This window comes from Neofelis nebulosa, chromosome 7 (assembly GCF_028018385.1).
Source record: "Neofelis nebulosa isolate mNeoNeb1 chromosome 7, mNeoNeb1.pri, whole genome shotgun sequence".
In the NCBI taxonomy this organism is placed as follows: domain Eukaryota; kingdom Metazoa; phylum Chordata; class Mammalia; order Carnivora; family Felidae; genus Neofelis; species Neofelis nebulosa.
In genome coordinates this window covers 59,739,652-59,752,124 of record NC_080788.1, presented here as the reverse complement: position 1 = coordinate 59,752,124, position 12,473 = coordinate 59,739,652, and the positions used below count along the sequence as shown (strand labels likewise).

The 12,473-nt window shown below is 38.3% G+C and overlaps 1 protein-coding gene across 4 annotated transcripts in view; it reads left to right on the top strand.

Annotated features, from left to right (window-relative positions):
* Positions 1 to 4,695: 4,695 nt before the first annotated feature.
* The window catches only part of CTDSPL2 (CTD small phosphatase like 2), an 83,957-nt gene continuing 76,179 nt past the window's right edge, over positions 4,696 to 12,473 (top strand). The window contains exon 1 of one of the 4 annotated variants that reach the window (XM_058737904.1): positions 4,696 to 4,872. The gene's annotated coding sequence lies outside the window, so the exon portion shown is untranslated. The other 3 variants (XM_058737906.1, XM_058737903.1, XM_058737905.1) reach the window with 3 other exon arrangements.

Here is a 12,473-nt window from a genome sequence, read left to right as displayed (position 1 = left end):
TAACCAATATATCCAAAATATTACCATTTTAATATGTAATCAATATAGAACACTACTAATGAGATAGAGATATTTTATATTTTCTTTTGTGCTAAATCTCAAATCTAGTGTGTATTTTACATTTACAGCACATCTCAATATGGACATTAAGTTGTCATTGGAAATATTTGGTATTTGGCATTCATAAAATTTATATTTGAGTTAATACATTCACATACTCATGTTCCAAGTATACTTAAAAGTTTTATAATAACTAAACCAAATATTAATTTTTTTCAATATACTTCACTCTTTAGGGCAGTTTCAGGTTCATAACTAAATTAAGTAGGAAGTAGAAAATCCCAACATATCACACACACACACACACACACACACACACACACACACCTTCCGTGCCATCAACATCCTGTACCAGTGTAGAATTATTTGTTAAAATTGATAAACCAACACTGTGTATACATCATTATCAACCAAAGTCAGTTTACATTAAGATTCACATTTTGTATTGTACCTTCTATGGGTTTGGACAAATGTATAATGACATGTATCTACCGTTATAATATGCAGAACAGTTTCACTGCCTTAAAAATCCCGAGTTTTCCACTTGTTCCTCTTTCCTTATCCCGAAATCCCTGGCAGCCACTGACCTTTTTACTGTCATCATAGTTTTATCTTTTCCAGAACGTCATATGATTATAATCATACAGCATATAGCCTTTGCAGATTGGCTTCTTTCACTTAGTAATATTCATTTAAGATTACCCCTTATCTTTACATCACTTGATAGCTCACTTCTTTTTAGCTGATTAATACTCCATTGTATGACTATGTTGCAGTTTATGCATTCCCCCATTGAAGGACATCTTGATTCTTCCAACTTTTGGCAATTATGAATAAAGTTGCTATAGACATTCATGTGTAGATTTTTGTGTAGACACAAGCTCAACTCCTTTGGGGAATACTAAGGGGCAATTTTTTTTTATTGTAGCAAAACTACCATGGTACATTTACATGCAAAGTACAATTCAGTGCCATTAAGTACATTACAATGTTGTGCAACCATTACCACTAACTGGTTCTAGAACTATTTCATCACCCCAGCTGGAAGCTCTGTTAAGCAGTCACTCAGGTATTAATTTTAAATTTTGTTAATTAAAATTAAATAAAGTTAAAAATTAATTTCCTCAGTTGCACTACCACATTTCAAGTGCTCAGTCCACCCATGGCTTGTGGTTAGTGGCTATTGAATAACACAGGTCTAAGGGAAAAGAAGTAGAGGCAGAGAAATAACAAAAACAAAGTCCTTGATACAGGAATATACTTTTTCAGAGAATGGTTAATTAGCCAGTAGGATGGGAATACAAATAGCAAGAGGTAGGGAATGTAGTCATGAGGTAGCCAAGAGTGAGCTAATGAAGGGCTTTGCATGTTATAGTGAAGACTTTAGATTTTATTTTAAGGGTGTTGAAAAATTTATAAAGAGGTTTAAAATGATCACCTTGGCTGTGTTTTGGAAAGATTGACGGAGGTTCAAGAATGGAGCAGGAAGACTTATAGTATTCCAGGTCAGAGATGATGGTCCTTGAACTAGGGGAGATAGCTGAGGTGGTAAGTGTTTGGATTCAAGATATACTTTCAAGGTTTAATTTATTGCACTTACAGTGGATTGGATGAAATATAAGAGAATTATATTCTATCCAGTGGAGAATACTAAGAGAGAAACAGGTTTGAGAGTTTAGTTTTGACCATGTTAAGTTTCAGATGATCATTGCCATCAAGTGAATGCAATATTAAAGTACAATGGCAGTTCTGATACTATTTCAATGTTTATTATGAATATTGCTTTCTTAGTTGTAGTATGAGAGTGATAAAAATATGCCTCATAGGGGCACCTGGGTGGCTTGGTTCATTAGTGTGACTCTTGATCTCAGGGTCATGAGTTCAAGTCCCACATTGGGTTCCATGCTGGGCGTGAAGCCTATTCAAAAATATCTCATAGAGGGGTGCCTGGGTGGCTCAGTCCGTTAAGCATCCAACTTCGGCTCAGGTCATGATCTCGCAGTTCGTGGGTTAGATCCCTGCATTGAGCTCTGTGCTGAAAGCACAGAGCCTGGAGCCTACTTTGAGTTCTGTGTCTCCCTCTCTCTCTCTGCCCCTTCCCTGCTCACACTGTCTTTCTCTGTCTCAAAAATAAATAAACATTAAAAAAATTTTTTTTAATATCTCATAGAGATAGAATTAATGTAAGACTGGATTGTGAAGTGCATGACTTATATATCAGATAAAAGGTAATAAGGGATTTGCTGAAGGATTTTGTTAAATATCCAAGATGCTTCTATCACATTACTTAGTGAACACCGTATTTCATTAATATTTTTAGATAGCAATAATTTTGTATAGTTTAGAAAGCATGCATGCCACTAAGTTTTTGCATTAAGTTTTTTTCCCTGTGGCTACTGCTTTGTGTATAAATATACCTGACTTTTTTTAAGTTCATATTTTGAAACCCTTATTTTATTCTAAAATCTTGGACAAAGTTTTTACTGAAGCTTAATGACATTACGAACTGTCATTTATAAATGAATAATCTCATTTGACTTTCACAACAATCCACTTAGATATTGCAGGAGAGTCTAGTAGAAACTATTAGATGTAAACGATGAAAGTTAAAATCAGAATATAATCGTTATCCTCTGCAAAAATGTTAAAATGTTAAATAAATTGCAAAAGCATTTAGGCTTGCTACCAGCAAACTTTCTAAACTTAACAGGAAACAGTAGGATGTGGTATAATGAACAGAAGGACAGCTTGCTTGAGTCCTGATTGTATTTCTTACTACTGGATTATCTTTGGAAAGGGTGACTGTTTTTTCCTTTGTTCTCCCTTCCTCCTACCTTAAAAAAAAAAATCTCAGCGTCTTCAGGTGAAGACTTGCGGGGTGGGGAGGGGTGGGGGGGGAGCTCTAATATCACTTATTCACAGGGTTGTTGGGAAAATCAAAATGCATATAAAAGCACTTTGTAAATGGCATATTTAAGTTTTAGAAGAACGAACACTGGTAGTTATTACTATTGATAATTTTTTTCAGAAATATTCCCAATTTTTACCTGATTTAAAAATTATGTTGGTAATCAGTTGAAGTAATTGTTTAACCTATATGGTTTTCCATGATATACACTGGATAATCAGTAACTGTTGATTTCCAGTTAGTTTTTCAGGAATCTATTATTTGTGCACTAATACCAGTTCTGCTCGCTGATACACCACTGGCTGTCAGTAAACATCGCATTCAGAGCATTCTTGTAATCGGAAGATATTGGGTGCAAATGAACTCTGAGCTCTGGCAAGATCTGCAGTATGTAAGGCATTCAGGAGACAACTCACCTGCTCCACACTTTGAAACAACCAGATTCACAAGGGTTCTCTGCTTACCTCGCAGCCTCATCTCTCTCCACTTTCTTCCCCTCAACTCCTCTATCCCCAGCGCACAGAAGCACTACCTTAACTACTCAACACAATCTCATTTTTGGATTTTTTCCATCTGTTTACCTAGGCACTCTTCCTTTGTAACATCAACTCTTCAGGTCATCTCATGAAAGCCTTCCCACACCCCGTTTGTACGCCTGTCAAGAACTCCTTGTGGTCATTTTAGCACATTGTATTTAAATTGTTTACTTGTCTGTCTTCAGACTGTGAACTCTGAGAAGGCAGGGTTCACGTCTACCTTGTATCCCTCGCATTCTAGTATGGTCTTCACACATTGTGTTTTTTCAATAAATATTTCTTGATTGATTAATGTGAGTGGCCCAGAGTTTTAGTAAACAGATAATGCTCTTCCAACCATTAGTCTTGGTTTTTTGATAGTTCACTAGGGCTAGATGCTCGGATTGATACATTTTCACTCCACTAGGCTGACAGTCCTTAGACCCAGACAAGCAGGTAGGAACTCATTTGTCTGAATGATCTGACTTCTCGGCAGAACCACAGCCGAGTTCGCGTGGAGTCGAATGGCGTGGGCTTGTGTGACAGAATCACAAGCAACTGTTATGCTCTCTAGGCAGAGAGCTGGAAAGAGGACCTTCAAGGGCCACCGGGATCCCTGGAAAGATGAAGGATTCGTCTCATCATGGCCTGGGGCAGCGCTCTACACACACTACCACCTCCAGCGCGCCAAGGCGTTAGTCCCACCCCATCCCATTTGGCTCCACCCACAAGGCGCGCCCGGGTTACTAACCCTAGCCGCCAGGGTGAGCGACGCGTTCCTAAGCCCCGCCTCCACGGTGAGGGCGCGCTCCCCCTCCCAGCTCTGCCTAAGCAGTTCCGTTAGCAGCGGGAGGAAAAACCGTCCTTCGGGTCCCCGCCTCTTCACTCCCAACGCTTTACTCCCTACTCCCCCTGCAATCACTACACTGCCAGCTACGGAGGCCCTTAAAGTACAAATATCCCCCAGGTCCTGGCGTATCCTGATAGGTTTTGTCCTTGTTCCTCCATTCGGTCCTAAGGGCCTGCGTTCATTTTGTGTCAGGAATCAGGCTTGTGAGTTTCTTCCGGCGGCAGGAACTCCAACGCTCTTTACGGAAGTAAAAGCTGGATTTTTTTTTTTTTTTTTTTGACTCTGAGGCCGCCCGCATTCCTTCCCTCCCACCTCGCGGAATTGTGGCGGGAGGGGGAGGAGAAAGTCAAGGCGCCTGCGCGGAGAGGCCGCTTTCCATCCGGGTCTCTGTCCGTGCGGTGCAGCAGGTCGGTAGGCGGGAAATGGCGACTGGCTGAAGGAGCTGGTTCTGTTGCTGCTGCGGGCTAAGCGGGAAAGACACCACACATTGCGCAGTCGGGACCATCGCCGGAGCCTGAGGACACTTTCCTGTCGTCACAGTTAGGTAATCCCCCTCGTCCAGACACTGCCGCTGCTTCCAACCTTAGTCCTCCTCCTCTTCCAGGGCCGTCTGCCGGGGTCTCCTCCCCTTCTCAACCGGGTTCTCCAGCGGCTCCGGCGCCTTGGTAGGCATGCACTATTGGCGCCTTATGAGTGCGCTGTGTGGAGCCGCTCTTCTCTGGACTTTCCCCTGGGAACAGAAAGGGAGCTCACTTCCCGCCAGCTTCAGCTTCTAGGCTGCGGCCTGTGTTGTGATTTCTGGGGTTAGATTTCACTTTGCTACCCACCCCCACCCCGATCTCACGTTCCTAGTCCCAAACCTTGTGGTCCCTCCGGGTAATTGGGTTAGATCAGCTTTTCTAACCTTGGCCCACCTCATGTTTTCGGTATTTCGTTCTTTGTAGTAGGGTGCTTTTAGGGGGGCGTTGCTCTATCTCAGTTTTTATAAACATTTTTTGAGGATCTGGAATTAGAGATTTCACTGAGTTCTGTTTATCTTCTGTACTGTTAAAATGTTGAGTTGACATTGTTACTTTTTCGAATCAAGAGTGATAGTAAAGGACAGCCCATGTGGAAGGCCTGTGGTTTCTGTAGTGGTCAATTAAGGGTGAATCTTATCGCCCGTAGTATTCTACGCTTTCTTTGGGGATTAAATAACTATATGAATGTTTACTTTTGCATTCTTGACTAGAATTCTGTGGTAAATAATTGCATAAGTAAATCGTGTTTATTTACTTCTCACCCTAGTGGTGGCTGGATGTGTGAATGATGTTAAGCACTTTAGAGTACCTTAGGGAAGCCTAAAGAGATACTGCTCGTAAACTGCCCTAAGATCCTGAAATGAAATGTACTTAGTAAATGTTCCTCCAAGGCAAGGATTTATCTTTCTAGTGCTAATAAAATGGTACCATGATTACTGCCCAAGATGGGTATACAAATTAGTAACTTGAGTGATAGGTTTATCTTAGTAATTGTCAGATTGTAGAATTTTTTACATAGTCACCCCATTCTTTGCCAAGTTTTAAATTTTCCTTTGTTGTCCAGCTGTTATCTTTGTAAAAGCAAGGAAACGTCTAGTTGAAGCTAATTTTATCTCCCCCACCTCCACCCCCCCCCCCCTTTTTTTTGTTTTGCGTTGCAGACCAGTTTTCCATAAAGAGAAGTAATAATGACACTGTTGGTGTTTTTCAGAATTTATTTTTCAGTCTTGTTGAATTTGGGGCCTTGGTACTTTTTTCCCCCTTACTAGTCAGATTAAGGTTTTAAAACGTGGTTCATAATGCATATCAGTCGATATTTTAACTCACAGGTTTTCAGTTCTCTAGGTTCAGTTTAGAAGACTTCATTAATGTTAGCATATTAGGGTTAAATTTCAGTGATAAACAAGAATACACCAACATCATTATAGTTGTCATTTGGTAGATTCCCTCCAAGGTCATAAAGAAAGTCAAGGCAAAAGTAGCTCTTATGTGAAGCAGTCTTTTAGGATTGAATTGAACCTCATACTTGTCTTCTAGGACCAAAAGGGAATGGGAAGTGGAGGTGAGGGCATAGTGGATGCTTGCTGAACCTATTTGTTTCAAAAAATAGGGCCATTATGTGTTTAAAAGAATGTAAAATAATTGGACTCGTGTAGGCTTCATCTCTGTTTTAATGACCTTTTTGGATAGTTTATAAAGCATTAATGTTTTTAATAAAATTTGGCTTTCAGATGGCTGAGTGAGCATTGTATGTAGATTTTGTCTTCAAGAAATCTCAAATTGTTTAAATTCTACATTCATTCAGTATCTGTGCTCTTTTCATACTCTTCTCAGTACGGCTTGAAAGGATGTAAAAGCTATAAGTGGTATAGTCCTTAATCTCTGTAGTCTTGTAGCTATATAGAAATTCCAAATAGGATTGTATAGAAAAACTGAATAGGATTGGTGTGTCTTATAATATTCCATTCTACATAGTGTCTCTTGGGCATTTCATTTGAGCTAGTAATTTATTCTTTTCCACTGTTAAGAAATTAAGAAGTGGGGGTGTTTTCTCTCTCCCAAATTTATCTATGTTTGAGATTTCTGGTCAAGAGGTTTCTTCACAAGATTATTATAGAAGAAGATCCATACAATTCTGGTTTCTAAATTGTTGTTTAGAAAGATGTTCTAGGCTCTAGACTTGTAACTGTAAAATTAATTGCAGATTGAATGAAATGGTATTAAATTATTTCAGTCATAGGAGAATGTACTTTGGGTTAAAGCAATAAAGAACAAAGTGATTTGTCAGAATTTGAAGTAGACAGTCTGCAATTTTATTTGTAATTTACCAGGTTGTTGTGAAAAGCATAAAGTAGAAAAGACACTTTAAGTCAGAAGTGTCAAATGTTCTGAGAGACCTCATGTATGGTGTACTAAGGTAATTATTCTGGGTAGGTTAAAAAGTTACCTAACCATTTTAGGGGTGCCTTTCTGACTCATTTAGTAAAACATGTGACTTTTGATCTTGGGATCCTGAGCTCTAGCCTCATGTTGGGGGTAGATAGAGATTACTTAAAAAAAAAAAAAAAAAAAAAAAAAAAAAAAGTTACCTGACCATTTTTAACTGGATTAGCTATGGGGGGGTCATTTGCTATACTTTGAAGATGAGAAGATTTGGGGCCCTTGGGTGGCTCAGTCAGTTGAGCATCTGACTTCGCCTCAGGTCATGGTCTCGCGGTCCATGGGTTCAAGTCCTGTGTTGGGCTCTGTGCTGACAGCTCAGAGCCTGGAGCCTTCTTGGGATTCTGTATCTCCTTCTCTCTCTGCCCCTCCCCTGCTCATGCTCTGTCTCTCTCTCTCTCTCTCTCTCTTTCTCTTTCTCTTTCTCTCTCTCTCAAAAATAAGTAAACATTTAAAAAAAGAGAGAAGCACTTAGATACATGAAAAGAAGATGAGAAGATTTAACAGATACGGAGCTTATGATAAAACCATACAATTAACAGTTTTAGTTTTAACTTACTTGACATTTGTGAGGCACCTATCTAAGCCAGATCTATATTCACTACTGGTTGTATGACTACATTAAATTTCAGGTCACCTTTTTTTTTTTTTTTTTCTTTTAACGTTTGTTTATTTTTGAGAGAGAGAAAGCATGCGAGCTGGAATGGGTAAAGAGAGGGAAACAGAGAATCCCAGATAGGCTCCATGCTGTCAACACACAGCCGATGTGGGACTTGAACTCACAAACTGTGAGATCATGACCTGAGCTGAAATCAAGAGTTAGCCGCTTAACTGAGTGAACCACCGGGGGCCCCTAATTTTCAGTTTAAACTGTATTAAATTGTAATTGGTTCTACATTACAAATAGGTAGACTAGATGGTTTACTGTGTAGTATAATTTGAGAATTGTTAGTGCCTAATTTTGTGTCTCTCTTGTGTATTATGAAATTCTTTTTAAATGTTTATTTATTTTGGGGCGCCTGGGTGGCGCAGTCGGTTAAGCGTCCGACTTCAGCCAGGTCACGATCTCGCGGTCCGTGAGTTCGAGCCCCGCGTCAGGCTCTGGGCTGATGGCTCGGAGCCTGGAGCCTGTTTCCAATTCTGTGTCTCCCTCTCTCTCTGCCCCTCCCCCGTTCATGCTCTGTCTCTCTCTGTCCCAAAAATAAATAAAAAACGTTGAAAAAAAAATTTAAAAAAAAAAAAAGAAAAAAAAAATAAATGTTTATTTATTTTGAGAGAGAGAGCCTGTGGGAATGCATGTGGGAGCAGGGAAGGGGCAGAGAGAGGGTGAGAGAGAATCCCAGGCAAGCTCTGCACAGTCAGAGCAGAGCCCAAAGCAGGACTCAATCTCACAAACTGTGAAATCATGACCTGAGCCAAAACCAAGAGTCAGACACTTAACCAATTGAGCCATCCAGGTGCCCCTCTGAAATTCTTATTAAAATGATGTTTAAGGGGCGCCTGGGTGGCGCAGTCGGTTAAGCGTCCGACTTCAGCCAGGTCACGATCTCGCGGTCCGTGAGTTCGAGCCCCGCGTCAGGCTCTGGGCTGATGGCTCAGAGCCTGGAGCCTGTTTCCGCTTCTGTGCCTCCCTCTCTCTCTGCCCCTCCCCCGTTCATGCTCTGTCTCTCTCTGTCCCAAAAATAAATTAAAAAAAAAAAAAAAAAAAAAAAAAAAATGATGTTTAAATCACAAATTCTCTGGAAGATAAACTTTAAACTATTGTCTTTTATTGGCAATATTATTTCGTATTAGTTTATCAGATAAACTTGCTGATACCACAAACAGGTGAGGGTTCAGAGGCAGTGCTAAAATGTAGAAGTAAGCTTTTATGTGCTGACTGATCAGGAGAGGTGTGACATAGGAGCACTGACTGTCTAGCAGAGAAAGATATGGTGGGGGTCGAGTCGCAATGAGAAACTTGGGTTTCTTGGGGTCCTTAAGGAATCTTGTGAATCTGACAGTAATGAGGGGTGAGACTAAGTGTGGTCCAAAGAATGGGAGAACTGTAAGGACAAATATGACTTAAAGGTTTGGCCAGTTTCCCTCAGTTAGTATGGTATTTTTAGAAGAGTGAAGGGAAACACTAATATGCCATTGAAAAAAAAATAGTGTAAAATTTTTACATAATAAGTCTTTTAATTTTATTATAAGGTCACAATAGGCCAGTTGAGTATATTTTGGATCCCATATTTTATGGTATTCATAAAGTCTCCTGTATTAATTTAAAGAGACTGTAGGAAAGGAAGTATGTCTAGATTAAACATAAATCATCAGCCGTACTTTGACTTGAGGTTCTAGCAATCAGGTTTTCATAATAGCTATAATAATTTTAGAACAGGAAAATGTGTTTACTACCTTGATTAAAGAAACATAAAACTGTACTATTAGAAGACACCTGAATACTTCAGGAATAATTGAGATTAATATTTAGTAGTAGTTGCATATATAGTTTAGGAAGAATATTTTTCTGTGGACTGAATACTTATATATTAAGAAATTGAGGGGCGCCTGGGTGTCTCAGTCAGTTGAGTGTCCGACTTTGGCTTGGGTCATGATCTCACAGTTCCTGAGTTCGAGCCCCTTGTCGGGCTCTGTGCTGACAGCTTAGAGCCTGGAGCCTGCTTTGAATTCTGTGTCTCCCTCTCTCTCTTCTCCTCCCCCACTCATGCTCTCTCTCCTTCAAAAATAAATAAAAACATTTTTTAAAAAATTAAAAAAAAAAATTGGGAAGTTAAAAAGCAGACATGTTGTTAAAAGTAGATAAGGGGAAGATTTTAAGTTTTTATTTATTTATTTTGAGAGAGAGAGATGTGAGGGGGCAGAGAGAAAGAGAGAGAGAATCCCAAGCAGGCTCTGCAGTGATAGCGCAGAGCCTGATGTGGCGTCAGAACTGACAAACTTTGAGATCATGACCTCAGCTGAAACCAAGAGTTGGTCACTTAATGGACTGACCCAGGCTTCCCAAGAAAGGGAAAGATTAAGACTCCATTAGCAGCATAACTTGGTATTTTAAATTTCTTATGTTGACCAGTTAATTTTTAAGTAGGAATTTAAAAGTACACTTTATTAAAAGTAGAGTATATTACTTGTTAAAGAAAAATATCCAGAACACATAAGTATCTTTTTAGTTGAGAAAAAACTATGATTATTTGTTTTAGGAATAATTACTTTCTTCCTGGTAGTCCCCAAATATGTATGATTATCCTGTTGAGTTGAAAATGATTAACCTCTCACTGATCTTAAAAGTACCTGCTTTAGTATTTTTTGTTAAATAAGATAATTAATTATACAGCCCTTTAATTTTCTGAGGTACTGATAAAAATTATTTGAAAAATATTCACAATCACATTTCAAAAATAATGCACTTTTTCCTTATTGGGAGTATGCCATTTTATTTTTTTAGTCATAGCAAACAAGAGTGTACTTCTGTAAGAGAATTACGACTATACCTAGTCTCTGACTATCTATCTATCTATCTATCTATCTATCTATCTATCTATCTATCTAATTTATTTATTTAAAGGATTTTATTTTAAATTAATCTCTGTACCCACTGTGGGGCTTGAGCTCAAAACTCCAAGATCAAGAGTTGCATGTTCTACCCACTGAGCCAGCCAGGTGCCCTGACTAGTAATTTAAATAGAAATTCACTTGGGGCTCCTGGCTGCCTCAGTCCATACAGCATGTGACTCTTAATCTTGGGGTTGTGAGTTCAAGCCCCATGTTGGAGGTAGAGTTTACTTAAAAAAAAAAAAAAAAAAAAAAAAAAATTCACTCTTCGTAAATTCTGTCTTTATCTCAATCAAAATGACTAATTTTTTCTTAGTAGGTAGTGTAAGAATAGTAGGGATTATTTCAGATACTGTAAATTTATTTTGGGCAAAGGCCTTGGTGTTTACTACATAATTTTAAAGATTTTTAGTTAATAACTATTTTTCCTTCTTGTCAATCTCATTAGCTTTTTATTCCTATAAGTAAATGTTTTCTACAGGTTTCAGATTTCTACTGACCTGAGTAGGTTAATACAAAATTAATTTTCTTTTTTTTAAATGTTTGTTTATTTTTGAGAGAGTGCAAGTGGGGCAGGGGCAGAGAGAGAAAGGGAGACAGAGGATCCAAAACGGGCTTTGCGCTGACAGCACAGAGCCCAGAGCCCATTGCGAGGCTTGAACTCAGAAACCATGAGATCATGACCTGAGCTTAAGTCAAACACTTAGCTGACTGAGCCACCCAGGTGCCCATAAAATTAATTTTCTTTAAGTAAATAGAAGTTTAATCAAAGAGTATAAGTAATTGTATCTATCCTCTTGCCCAGTTTCGGTGAGAACTAAAATAAAAGCACTTTTAGGAAAATTCTGCTAAGTTTAAGTTCACTTCTTTTATCGTCAAGTTTCTTTGTTAATGTGTTTAAAAAGTACATTGTAACTTGTATGTATACAGGTGACCCAGCAAATTAAAAAACAAAAATGCTGGAATATATATATATTTTAGAAAGGATAGTAATATGATGAAAATAGACTGGAGTGACAAGTATCATATGTGCTTTTTGAGGAAAAAGAAAAGTTTCTCATGAGTATTATGGTACTCAGTTCTTACGAATTCATAAATTATATGTTTGCTAACACCTTGTGTTATAAAGTGTTATTAATAAGAATTTCTTTCATACCAGGTAGTAGAATGCTCTTTTTACAAGATGTTTAAATTATATTTATTGAAGGTAGTTAAAATTAAAAGTCTCCAAATTATTGTTCTATTAAAGCTTAGGTTAAAGAAATACAAAAATGCCCTCAGCAGGACATACTACCTCATTCTGTCCATAACAAATACTGATTTTGTCCTAATGGTATTTCTACTGAAGACATAAAAAGGTTTTAAGTTGGGGTACTGCTAATAGTATTTTAAAACTTTATATCTGAATGGTTGTGCCTTAATAAGTATTTTCAGTGATTAACAAACTGAATAATGCACTCTTTAAAAAATCAGAGTTCATATTTTCATAGAGTGTTATAGTCATCAATTTAACAATCCACATATTTTGTTTCTCTAGAGAAAAATAATTGATCATAGATTTAGAAAAAGCATTCTTCATTGTTGTTCATCGAAGAAAATTTTGCAAGGAAAGAACCTCATCTGCTGGG